The 13,492-nt window shown below is 37.6% G+C and overlaps 1 pseudogene; it reads left to right on the forward strand.

The window, feature by feature from the left end:
* Positions 1-263: 263 nt before the first annotated feature.
* On the forward strand, positions 264-858 carry LOC147530692 (peroxidase 12 pseudogene; annotated as a pseudogene).
* The last annotated feature ends 12,634 nt before the right edge of the window (positions 859-13,492 follow it).

A 13,492-nucleotide genomic window follows, 5' to 3' on the forward strand; every position in this document is an offset into this window, starting at 1 on the left:
TAAGAATTTTAATTTGGTCCTTGGTTGTTTTTCAACTGGAAAAATTTGGTCCTAATTAATTTGTCTCTAACTGGATCAAATTAGAATTATCTTTTATTAATTAAGAAAAGATGTTTATCCTGGTCGGCAGTCGGCACAAGTACTGGGATTGTTGAACTACCATGTTGTTTGAGGATTTTAAACTATCCATGTATTAATTTGTTTGCTTGTCTTTCGAGAAAAGTCTGGAGGTCCTGACTACAGAGTTCCTCTAGGTCGAGAGATGGACTAAACTTTTCAAGTCAGAGCGTAACCCTCCAAAATCTCCCTCCTCCAACTGCAAATGCAAGTGTTCTTATTTCATCCTTAGCAGCTAACCAGAATCTTGACACAACTGATCTTGTTGCTCTCTCTGGTGGCCACACCATTGGCATTGGTCAGTGCACCTCTTTCACGGATCGGTTATACCCTACGCAAGATCCAACCATGGAAAATACATTTGCCCGCAATCTCAAGGTCACCTGCCCCGCCAAATACACTACCAACACCACCTTCCTTGATGTTCGAACCCCCAACATTTTCGACAACAGATACTACGTCGATCTCGTGAATCGACAAGGCCTCTTCACTTCGGATCAAGATTTGTACACGGATAGAAGAACCCGACCCATTGTCACTAGCTATGCTAACAACCAGACATTGTTTTTCCAGAGGTTTGTGTTCTCCATGATCAAGATGGGTCAATTAGGAGTGTTGACAGGTTATCAAGGAGAGATACGAGCCAACTGCTCTGCCCGAAACCCGACTAGTACCACTTCCTTCATATCGTCCGTGGTTGATGAAGTAATGGAACTAGTAGAAAATGCAGCATCTTTCTAATAACTTATGTAACTTAGCTGCCGATATTTTAACCAATAGCGACTTTTGTTGTGAGAGAGATATGTTGTTTGTCGTGTTTGCATGTGATAGGATCCTATGTTGAAATAAATCTTCTTAAATTTTCTAAATATATTCATATTTTAGTATTATTCCATTAATGATATGATTTTATATATGTGAAAATCATCTTAAATGGTTGGACTGTACGATCATTGTTTTTCAAATGCCCCAAAATCGTGTGGGTTATGAGAACCCAAAATCTCAGACGTCTATTACGTGTAACACTAGCTAATAGGATCACATGCACAAACTAAATATGAACTAGAACGGGATAGAGATTATACCAGGATCGCTCTCCCTCGAACTAAATATGATGACTTTATCCCGTAGATCAAAACTCCAAATTGCAGGTCCTCTACTTGAGACACCCGATGAAACGACTTGATCTCCCGCCTTTAGAGTCAGCTAGGACTTATCCAGGGGTTGAGATGAAGAACCTTTCTTCTTTAACTAGATAGAAAGGTTGGGACTTTTTCTTTAAAACCTCTCTCTATACTTGATGGTTGTAGAGATAGATTTTATTTAGATAAAATTCTACATCTTTTTTGTTCTACATGGTCCTTATATAAAGACCCTAAAGTCAGAACCCAATTCGAAATGGGATTCAATAATAGCCACATAAAAGATAAAACTCATATTCCCAATCTGAGTAGGATTCCTAGATGGGAGTTTTGTCCCAAACGATGTCTATTCTCAAAACGTCTAAACAGTGGGAAACTTATGTAAAAGTGTTTACAAGAATTAGCTTGCATAATAGACAAACATGGGGATCTTCTACAGCCGATCAGAGAACAAGGTAGGTGTTGCTCATGATGGTGTCTTCGTTGAAATGGATTTTATTTCCATGAAGACAAGTGTGAGAAATATAAGCATAAAAAAGGTTCGATACGAGCAACAACTAATGGTATCAGTAATGGCTGGCCCGTTCTCTCAAGAGATGGGAATAAAAGGTAGAGTTAGATGAACTCGAGGAGCCTTCCACTCAAGACGAATTAGATTCGCACATATAAAGGTAATGGCTGGCCCGGTCTCTCTAGAGATGGGAATCAAAAGTAGAGTTAGATGAACTCGAGGAGCCTTCCACTCAAGTTAGATGAACTTGAGACACCCGATCAAACAACTTGATCTCCCGCCTTTAGAGTCAGCTAGGACTTATTCAGGGGTTGAGATGAAGAACCTTTCTTCTTTAACTAGATAGAAAGGTTGGGACTTTTCTTTAAAACCTCTCTCTATACTTGATGGTTGTAGAGATAGATTTTATTAGATAAAATTCTACATCTTTTCTGTTCTAACATGGTCCTTATATAAAGACCCTAAAGTCAGAACCCAATTCAAAATAGGATTCAATAATAGCCACATAAAAGATAAAACTCATATTCCCAATCTGAGTAGGATTCTCAGATGGGAGTTTTGTCCCAAACGATGTCTATTCTCAAAACGTCTAAACAGTGCGAAACTTATGTAAAAGCGTTTACAAGAATTAGCTTGCATAATAGACAAACATGGGGATCTTCTATAACCGATCAGAGAACAAGGTAGATGTTGCTCATGATGGTGTCTTTGTTGAAATAGATTTTATTTTCAAGAAGACAAGTGTGAGAAATATAAGCATAAAAAAGGGTCGATACGAGCAACAACTAATGGTATCAGTAATGGCTGCCTTGGTCTCTCAAGAGATGGGAATCAAAGGTAGAATTAGATGAACTCGAGGAGCCTTCCACTCAAGACGAATTAGATTCGAACAGATAAAGGTAAAATGCTTTTGGGCATAAAAGATCTATAAGGATAGATCGAAATGATGATAAGATTGAATCAAGAAACTTACAGAGATAATATTCTTGAAATGTCTAATGTGAAAAACTCTGGAAGAGAAATTCGACCTAAGTCTCATGGCACTAAGCTCAACAAGAATCAGAGTCAGGTCGACCGTGATGAGCAAGCACGCACGAGAAAGATGCTTCTGCTTTGAGCATAAGATCGGTCATGTTGGACATGCATGATTAGCATTCGCCTAAGACGTCTCAAATACTTTGTATATGGAGTTATTCCCAACTAAATCCAGATAAGGGACTCTGGATCACAACTAAAGAACATCCTAAAGAACTTGGGAAGAACTAATTAGGATGAGTTCTTGGTACAAAGTGGGAAGTCAAACGGTTATAAATGTCATACGGTGAAAACTTCCAGACATAAAAAAATAGTAGGCTGGAAAGAGTTCCAAGCTGAGTGATGGGTCATGAAAATGTCCCATTTGAGTCGTTTAATTTGGCTAAGTTAGTCGGTTTCGAGTATTTTTTATAATAAAATGGTTTGTTTTCTTGATTCGGTGTCTTTTCCAGACTTAGGTGTGAATAACGGTTAAAAATGAGAAAAGGGATGCATGAAGGGTATTTTGGTCATTTGGAGTCAAGAGTATACTAGGAAATTAGACCAAGATCAGTGCATGGGTGAAAAGTAGACTCCGAGAGGAACGCGTAGGAGGAAACGGAAGTCGAATCGGAGTCCGGATTAGCGAACTAGGCAAAGTCAAAGATGAGTCAAATGTTGTTGACTAGGTGGCATACTTTCGGTAGACATTAGGGCATGCTGTATGAAGGAAGACACGTAGCGCTCTGGAGGCTAGCGCATCCATTTCCCGTATCTCCGTTAAGCAGCAAAGAGACCCTAAAGAGCACGATCCAATACATCACATTTCAACTTAGTACCGTAGTCCCGTGACCACGTTTTAATCATATCCACACGCTTCCGCGTTCTCAAGATCAGACGGCCGCGAAGCGTCTACCCATTTTTTCTGTCTCGTGTTACTGAAGCAGTTTAGTTTTCGTGCTCCTATCACGCGTGGCCTATTCTTAGCCATCCAGATCCCACGTTCTCCTGATCCGACGGATGCTGCTTGATGCCGCACCTCGTTTCATTAGCCGCGGAGCGTGCTATCAGCCGAATATGAACTAGCAAAACCCTAGCCGCCGGGGTCACTTGTTAATTGGGGTATTTTCTCAATTAAATCCCTAGAATTCCAAAAGTAACCCTCATATTTCCACCATTTTACCAATAAACCTTACACAAATCCTAACTCTATTTAATAGCACTCGCTCCTCCATTAAAACCTAGACTTGAATAATCCCTCTCATTTAGTATTAGTAGTAGTAGCTAGTCTTCTTCTAACTACTCCTTCCTCTTCTTACTAATACTACTACTACTTCTTCTTTACCACTATTATTCTTCCATTAATAGTCTTCTCCTTCTTCCTTCCATATTCTTCTATCATCTTTACCCCCTTCATCTCTTCTTTCCAACTTCTTTCTACATCTAATTTCTTCCTTCTCTTTCTTTTTCTTATTTGGGTGCCAATAAAATAGTTATTACTTGGAATCCTTGGAGTAAAATTCTTGAGCACAAATGGAGCAAATCTTGGACAAAATGGAGATACATGAGTATATCTGTATATGGATTTTGAACATTCTTGGTGATTTCTTTCCATTAATTTCTTAGTATGTTCATTTATTTTCCAATGTCAATAAATGTTACTCTAGATTCCATGTATAGTTAACTTAGCAATCTAAGGTTGTAGATGAACCCATTTTGGATCTTTGTAATACTTGTTCTTGATTAATTAAATCCTTTGATGTGCTTTAATGTCTATTGATTGTTTATCTATATGGATTGGATTTTCTTTCCATTACTCATGCCTCATAATTAGATATTTCATACTTTCGTTAAGTTGTTAGATGGAGTATGCTTTTTAGATGATTAATAATAGTTAAGCGATCCAAATCTCTATAAGGTAGACAATTAGGATTAGTAATTATAAAATTGTTTTATCTAGAACATCATCCGGAAACTAAATAGTTTATTATATTGGATCCCGAGTAAATACAAAAGAGATTTAAGTAATTAAGTGCTTATTTTATAATGTGAAATTATGCGGTGGACTTTATAACCTTAGATATCTTCTCACCTCTCTCTTAGATAGTTTAGTTAGTTTTATTTGTTTTCGTATTTATTACAAATCAATCATCAAATGTATGAAAGTGGTGTGTGTGTGTGTGTGTGTGTGTTTAGTCTAAGTAGCTATTGACATCTTGATTATTGGGTTAAACTCGCCTTCAATATTCAAAGTTGCCTGCCTATCCCTTGGGACGATTCACGAATTTACTAACTTACTATAACTTGACCCCTACACTTGGAGAAAAGACCTTTCTTAGGCCTATCAAGTTTTTGGCGCCGATGCCGGGGTACTGTCGTAAACTCTACACATAAAAGAAAAAAATTTTAAGCTTTAGAAGGTATTAATTCTAGTAAAGAGATACTAGATAATATCACAGAGAATTGAAGGAAGAGACCTTCAATCAAAGAGATAATCATCAAAGGTTTACATGGATTGGGTATGTTTAACTAAATAGTCGCCTTAGACCAAATATGAAAGATCATACAAGGGTCTACGGCATAAGGTGCATTCCGAAAATGACCTTGACTCGTGAATTGAGTAAGTAAAAGAGTGTTGGGTTATGGTGTCTCCTGGTGTTGTTAGCGGAATCTCAGACATCTAATATGTCTAACACTAGTATCCCCAAGATCTCATGCATAAAATAGTAATGTAACCAAGTTAGTTTTGGAGATTACCTTAATCGCTAATTTTTCTTCGAACCTTTACAATCGCTTGAGAAGACCAACACTCCAATTGTAGCTCCTCTACTTGAGACACCGAACAATCAACTTGATCTCCCACCTTGTTGTTAGCTAGAACTTCAATGGTGGTTAGATGAAGAATACCTTCTTCTTTGACTAGATAGATAGTTGGGAATTTTCTCTCTTTCTTTCTTTACTTGATGTTGTAGAGCTAAAAAGCTTCTTGAGAATTTTCCACACCTTATTCAACTCTTAAGAGACATTCTATAGAACCCTAAGTTAGAGTACAACTCTAATTAGGTTTCCTAAAAGACCCTTTTGAATAAGATTTTGGATTACTCTGGTCGGTCAAAATAAGCCATAATACGACAGATCTGGCCGGTCCCTATAAGTTGGTCGGCCAAGCCTGGCCGGCCCCTATAATGGGCCTAAATCCTCCTTTAGATGGCCAACCCAAATCCCCTATAATGGGCCTAAATCCTCCTTAAGCCATAATGGAAGTCAAGCAGAGGTTGAAGATGATGAATTGCGTCTTGCTAAAATCTTAAATGAGAGTGATGTCCCACTAGACTTAAGTGACTTTAGATTTCTTTAGAGACACTGGCGACATTAGAGTAAAAGAAATTTTAGAAGGTTCGTCTGTATCTTTATCTGAGTCTGAGCAGCTAGGACCTAACTTGAAGGAAATTTCAGTGCAACTACTCGATGATCCCATTTTAGAACATCCTAGTTTGAGTGTGGATCTAGGTAATGAAAATCTCTTAGATTATTTTGTACCATGTATTTCGGAAACTCATGTCCCTCCCATGGAAAACCTGTCAATTCTAACGGGATCTCTCCATCCATTTGTTAAGTTTATGAGGATCCATTTTATCTAGTGTCAGTCATGTTTAGTGTATTGCCAAACTTAGTGATTTTAGCATCATCAATGTTTCGGGATCGCTCATTCAGTCTAAGAGTCTCACTTAAACTGTTATATCATTACATAGACATGAGACTGAAACTCATTGAATATTTCACATTCTGGGCTGACCCTCAGATTTTTCGGTTACTATTTTATGGGGAGTCACCAACCCAGAATCCAGTGGGTCCAAAGTAACTTTTCTTTTCTTTGAGTCACCATGGTCTAGCTGAAGACACTAAACTTAGCGCTAAACGGGAGGTCATCCATACACTTGGTAGGTTTTGGGGCACCGGTGTCTGGTAATATTCTTCCTTTCACCCTTCTATTTTTTTTACCATTTCTCTTTGTTCAAGCTTTCGATATGATAATTTTTAGAACATTGAGGACAATGTTCGGTCTAAGTTTGGAGATAGAGGAACAAAAGTTTTTCCCTGATTTCAAAATGCAAGAGGGTTCAACACCCTAATCGTTTTGCCTCCTCATCCCTCCGGAGGTAGTCGACCTTGACCTGTTCTAACTTGACCATGAGTTGGACTGGGTTGCAGAGCCTGTGTGGTGATCCGCGTGGGGTGTGCTAGCCTGAAGACATGTCTGCCTGAGGGACTCAGGGAAGTAGTTAGTCTAAAAAGTTCAATAAATAGGATTCGGGTTACCCAATTGATGATTTTGCTGGAGAGACGCCCTCCTTCTAGCGCCAAATGCTGATGTAAAAAATTGTCCTTCCGTTAGATCAGCATGAAAAAGAGAGTTGATGCATGACAACCTCCGTTATGTATGATTCCTCTGCTATGTTGGGTGTGATTCAGCCGAGTGTTCCCGCTTCCAGCTCTGCTTCTCTTTATTTCAACTCCTCGCTCCTGCTCTTTGCTCTTGCTCCTTGCTCCAACTCCTTGCTATTGCTCCTGTTCGTCTGTTCCCGAGGGGGAAAACCTGCATAGGGTTCGAAAACCGTTCCGACGCTCAAGGCAGTCAGGGTGCTCTTTGCAGTAAAAGAATGAATATTGATTGATCCTTTTGGGGGGCGAGTTATGAGAACTCTGAGTTTCTTGTGATCTTTTTTGGGGTAAAGAGATCGTGTCTAGTGAAGGATGATGTGGAGGGCCTTTTATAAGCGACGTTAGGCCGACTGTGATTAGTGGCGGCAGTGTGGCGGTTGTCGTCAAACCGAAGGAAAAATTTCCTCTCTTGAGTATCTAGGGTTTCTTTTAGAGTCTATCCCGGATCTTTGATAAGTGGAAGTTCCTAAGTTCAAGGATTCTCCGTAGATATCTTGTTGATGTGATAGACTCTAAAGGAGAAGTTTCCTCCTTTAGATACGTGGAGTCCAAACTGGCTTAAACACTTCGAGATGTGTAGCCGACTGAGATATTTCTGGAAGTTGCAGGATTAAGTCGGTAGGTCGCTTGGCGTTGCTGCCTTCCTAGTTTTGGGCGAAAGAAACTGGCCGAACCTGTGTGGACCCCCTTACTCCTTTGAAGACCCAAGGGCTGATCTATCCATGCCAAGGGCGTTTTGCTGGGCTGGTTTTTTCCGGCCGACCTCCCAGTTAAGGGAATATTCGATGGACCATCAGGGGTTCAGCTGTCCTGCTACCTTAAGCCGGGTTGACCCAGTAGACTTCAAGTCTGATCTTGACTCTTCAGACGTTAGTCAACGTCTGGGATTTTTGTGCATCATCAGAGATAAACTCAAAAGGAAACCTTAACTAGGAAATAGTAGTTTCACTACAACACGGTGGATCTCAACCGCCTCAATCTCACTATCTATCACAGTCAGTCCTAAGCAGCCTATACAAGGACATCTCATCACCTTCATCAAGGTAAGCTCAATATGTTCCACAAGGGATTACTCAATACATTAACTACAAAGGGAAATCTGACTGTCTGGAGCTTCGGAGAGATTTCCGAACTCTTTTCAGGTTTTACCCCAGGTTTCCAGTAGCAAGGAGAGGGAAGCAAACAAAGGAGTATCGTTCATTTAGACGGAAAATCAATCAATCGGACGATCCAACATTAAGGTCTCAATTCTCTGACTGACAACTGGAAAGCCATTTTTTGACATCAGTAACATACATTAACGAACAAATGACATTTGCCTTAAAATTGATCTCAATTTCCTTGTGACACAAAGCAAAATATTATGCAATTAACACCCACTGTTAATATTCTAACTAATCATTTTCCAGTTTGGCGTGAGGAAAAAGCAATATGTGATGCAATCTACCATTCACATATGACAAGCACATTAACGAACAATTAACATTCTGACTTAGGCATTCTCCATTTTGTCTGGGAGAGGCTTACGGTAGTGCCACAACTATATGATATTTTGTGAAAACTAAATCTTAACTGCATCTTGAAATTATTCAAATGTAATGAATAGAAGATGTCGGTATAAAGTCGAATTATAAGATATAAATGAAAAAAGTTTTTGTTTTTCTAAGTATAAGATAAAAACCCGAAATATAAGATAAAAACTTATACGTTTTTGTTTTTCTAAATGAAAAAGTTAATAAAAGAACTTCTAAATATGAATATTCCACAGAAGGTATGAACAAACAATAAGATGAAGCCAAAATGATAGCCCATTTTAGGTGCAACACTAAAATAAGTTACTTTTTACTTATTTAAGTAGAAAAGTTAAAAAGTAAGTTTGGTAACGCAAAACTTACCGACTTCACTTACGTCAAAATTTGACTTTCTTTTAAAGTTAAGATTTTTAATTTTTGACTTTTGCAGTAAAGTAACTTATGTCCGCAGTTACACATGCATGAATTTTACTTGACGAAATATTTTTTTCGTCTTTCTCCACTACACCGCCACAGCTAAACCTCTACCATACCATTGTACCCCCAACACCACCAACACCCATTACACCTCCCCCACCACCACACCTTAACCACCACCTTCGTACCTCCATCACCATCACTAACACCACTACCATACACCTCCAGCACACCTCGACTACAACCACCTCGTACCTCCACCACCACAATACCTTTACCACCACCACCTCCGGTACCTTTACCGCCACCACCACCACCGCCGTACCTTTACCACCAGCACCACTGTACCTCCATCACAACCACCCACATATCTTATCCACCATCATCACCACCATACCTCCATCATTACCACCTACATATCTTATCCACCACCATACCACCACCACCATACTTCCGTCACTACGACTCACATACTTTATCCACCACCATCATACATCCACAACCACCACCATACCTCAACCACCACACCACACAACATTACCACCGTACTTCCACCACCACCACCATACTTCCACCACCATCACCGTCATCATACTTCCACCACCATCCCCATACCTCCACCACCACCACCACTACCACTCCCACCATTATATTTCTATAACCACCACCACCACCACAACCATACCTCAACCACCACATAACCCATAACCATACCTTCAAGGCACTACCACCACTTCATACACAAAAGTAATCGTGGAAATCATAAATAAATTCAATTAAAATCAAGTATCTCTACGAGTAAAAGAAAAATAAAAGTATCAAAAGTAAATTGGATTACCAAATTAAGTTTGTGACCTTTTTTTTACTTAGAAGTAACATTTTTGCCAAATATGCTTTTGAAACTTTTTTACTTTTTTAAACCAAAATAAATTCTACTACAAGAAAAAGTACTTACACTTTTGATTGCCAAACGACACTTAGGTTCATGGTTTTAAAAACAACTTATTTTGGAAAGAACAAAAATACGGAACTAAAGACACCATGAAAATAGTTTTGAACCCAATAAAAAATCAATAAAAAATTCTTGATTATTTTATGAGCATTTCTATATCAGAGACACAGTAGATCTGAAATTTAAATGTCTTTCTTTTAATATAAGATCAAAACTAATATAAAAAAAATAAATAAATAAAAAAACAACAATTCAAAGACATGTGAAACATAATATATCTAAAATTTAAATGTTTCTCTCTCTAATTATAAGATCAAAACTGAAATATAAATCAAAATGGAAGAAAAAAAGATGCCGAAATGATGTAGGACACAATCTTCTTTGTATTTTCCAATCAAGATGAAGAAATAAGGATTTCGTTCAGCAGCAAGAAAGATGAGTGAAGAAGTCAGGTGTTTTGTAGAAAGGCCGCGGCGTTGTAGAATAAAGAATAATCTCTGGGGAATAAATTTTCTTGGGAATCCATGTTATTTTGTATATTTTCGGGGGAATATTTTATTTTAGTCCAAAAAGTTAGTTGATCAAACATTGCCCCATAACCTTCATGTTCTTTATCACCTTCACCACCACAACTTCCCACCACCACCATTCCGGCAACCATAGTCACCTCTTCTCTTTCCTCTCTTCTCCTCTCTAACTCACTGGTACCCTCTCTTTCTCTCTCTCTCTTGTTGCTTTGGTTTTCTCTCTTTAAGATATAAACAATGAGGAAACGAGAGAGAGAGAGAGAGAGAGAGAGAGAGAGAGAGAGAGAGTAATAGAAGAAGAGGGAAATAATAATAGAATAAGAGAGAGAGAGGGAGATGATGAGAGACACTGGGAAATAATAAGAGAATAAGAGAGGGAGCTGATGAGAGACAGTGGGATAGATAGATAGATAGATAGATAGATAGATAGATAGATAGATAGATAGATAGATAGATAGACAGACTGACAGACAGATAGAGAGATGGATGGATGGACGGACGGATGGATGGATAGATAGATCGATAGATAGAAGATTAAGGACAATGTTTGATCAGGTCAATTTTTGAACTTAAAAAAATATGATATGAGTCAGTATTTATTGACTAAATTTTTATTCCCCGAGTACTTTTTTATTCCCCAAAGCTGCGGCCCATAAAAAGTTGGAATGGGCATTGAGGAAAATTATTTCCATTAATACATTAAAAATGGAAACCATGATATATATATATATATATATACTAGGTATAACCCGTGCCTCCGGCACGGTCGATTATATTAATCATTTCATACGTCATAAAGTAGTTGGCTACCCGTTATGAAAATGAACACGATGAAACTGCAACACCATCAAGTTCATGTTGCTGAATCCAATACAACCTGAACAAATATATTTTTGTGGAGTTTGATCGATTGTAGTTTGCAATTTAAGCAGTTAGTTATGTTGACACTCTAACATCCAAATAGCCATATACATATTTGTATTTTCATCATAATTTCTAACAACGAAATACATTTAATAAAATAAGATAAGAACTTCATAATTTAGATAAATTTGTATGTTGTGATAATTCAAAAATACTCAAGTAAGATGCTTTACTCAAGCACCTATATACCCTCTCTTTGTCTATCTTTAAAACGTCTTTGCTATACTTCCAAACAAAATCAATCCCACGACGCAGGGCAACTTATAAACCCTAACCAAACTCATTTAAGAAAAAATAGAACTTGAAACTTGAATGTGATATTTTCTCGTTTGAGTAGCCAAATGGTGTGTCTTGCTTAACGAGTTTCATCTAGATTTATAATTAATCGGCCTCGAGAAAACTAAGAATAATATGTGATAGAGGTTAATAGTTAGTCCATAGAACACAATTAATACTGAATTACATCGATTTAGATTTCAGAATGTTTTTTTTGTTTAAAAACTACGATGACTAACTATAAAGTTCCCTGATTTTGAATCCATTTGAGTCAGAAAAACCAGATTCAAACCTTGAGAAAAAAAAAGAAAGATAAACACCACGTACTCAAATTATTTTTGTTGTTGAAAGAACACCACTCTAGTTGGTCATCTTGAATGAAAAATCAGTTAAATAATAGATTATTCAAAAAGATAAATTAGAAACTTTTGTATCATAAATAATGATGTAGATTGTTGCGGAAGCGTAAAAGTAATGGAATCCACCATTATTAATAAACTAAACTAACGAAATAAAACTGATAAAATAACGATAAACAATAAACTTGATTAATAATAAACTTGGTTGATAATATTCTCTGATCTGGTTAACAAAGACAGACTAGACTTCTCTTATATAGAGATTGTACTTTCCTAGATAGACTCAAATAAGGAAATAAGATAACTACTAATAATACTTTCCTTGATTGCTAAGACTCATAATTATGGAAACCCTAAATACTTAATTATAGAAACTACGCTAATGTAGCTTCTTAACCGTGAGGCCCACTATCACCATGGCCGTGAGGCCCAATAGGAAGATGGTCTCCATCATACTCCCCTGCTGCGGAACAACTTGCCCCCAAGTTGGTGTTGTCATAAAGCGGATCGTCCAAGTAATGAGGATATATATCAGCGATGTTGAAGGTAACTTCGGCGACGAGTTTGAAGGCAATCCTTAGTTCCCACTTTTCACGAAAATTGCCGAAAATCCGAAGAAGAAAAATATTGACAATATCACCAATTATAATGTGAAAAATATATTGCCAAGATACTCGCAAAAGCAATACCAACGTAGATACGTCTAGTAAATTGCGACATCGCCCGTCGTCTTTTAGTTTGACGAAAGAGGTCACATATACAACCTGTCTTGTTCTTGGAAAAACAATGGATGGCCATGAAGATTGGTTTGTATGATTCTTTGAAGTTGAAAGCCATGAAGAAATCAATGGAGGATAAAGTATTTTATGATTCGACACAACTAATTCGTCTCCCGGAATCATATATGGATCAAACAACTTATTCGAGCTTGTGATAGTCAGTTGAATTTCTTCTTCTTGATCTGTCTCATCGAAATTTTCTTCCTCCATTATTGAAAAACTAGGATTTTTCTGATCAAAAACCTCTCCTTCAATAATATTGACCATGGTAGTCGAAGGAATTTCGGATAATAATTTGTTCGATTGGATTTGAGATTCTATAAAAGATAAGTATTCATCTAAAGGAAGAAAAACATACCTAAAGATGCTTTTCAATGTAGTCCAATCGTCGACGAATTTTTTTCCTTGATCAATGAGTCTCCATTGCATCTCGTTGAATTTTTCATAGACTCTTTTAGACAAGTGTTGTTCGATGACAAAAACCTTATCTTCGTCATGG

Source organism: Eschscholzia californica, unplaced genomic scaffold (genome assembly GCF_041429995.1).
Source record: "Eschscholzia californica isolate CP2 unplaced genomic scaffold, dmEscCali1.0.p SCAF_6, whole genome shotgun sequence".
Classification (NCBI taxonomy): domain Eukaryota; kingdom Viridiplantae; phylum Streptophyta; class Magnoliopsida; order Ranunculales; family Papaveraceae; genus Eschscholzia; species Eschscholzia californica.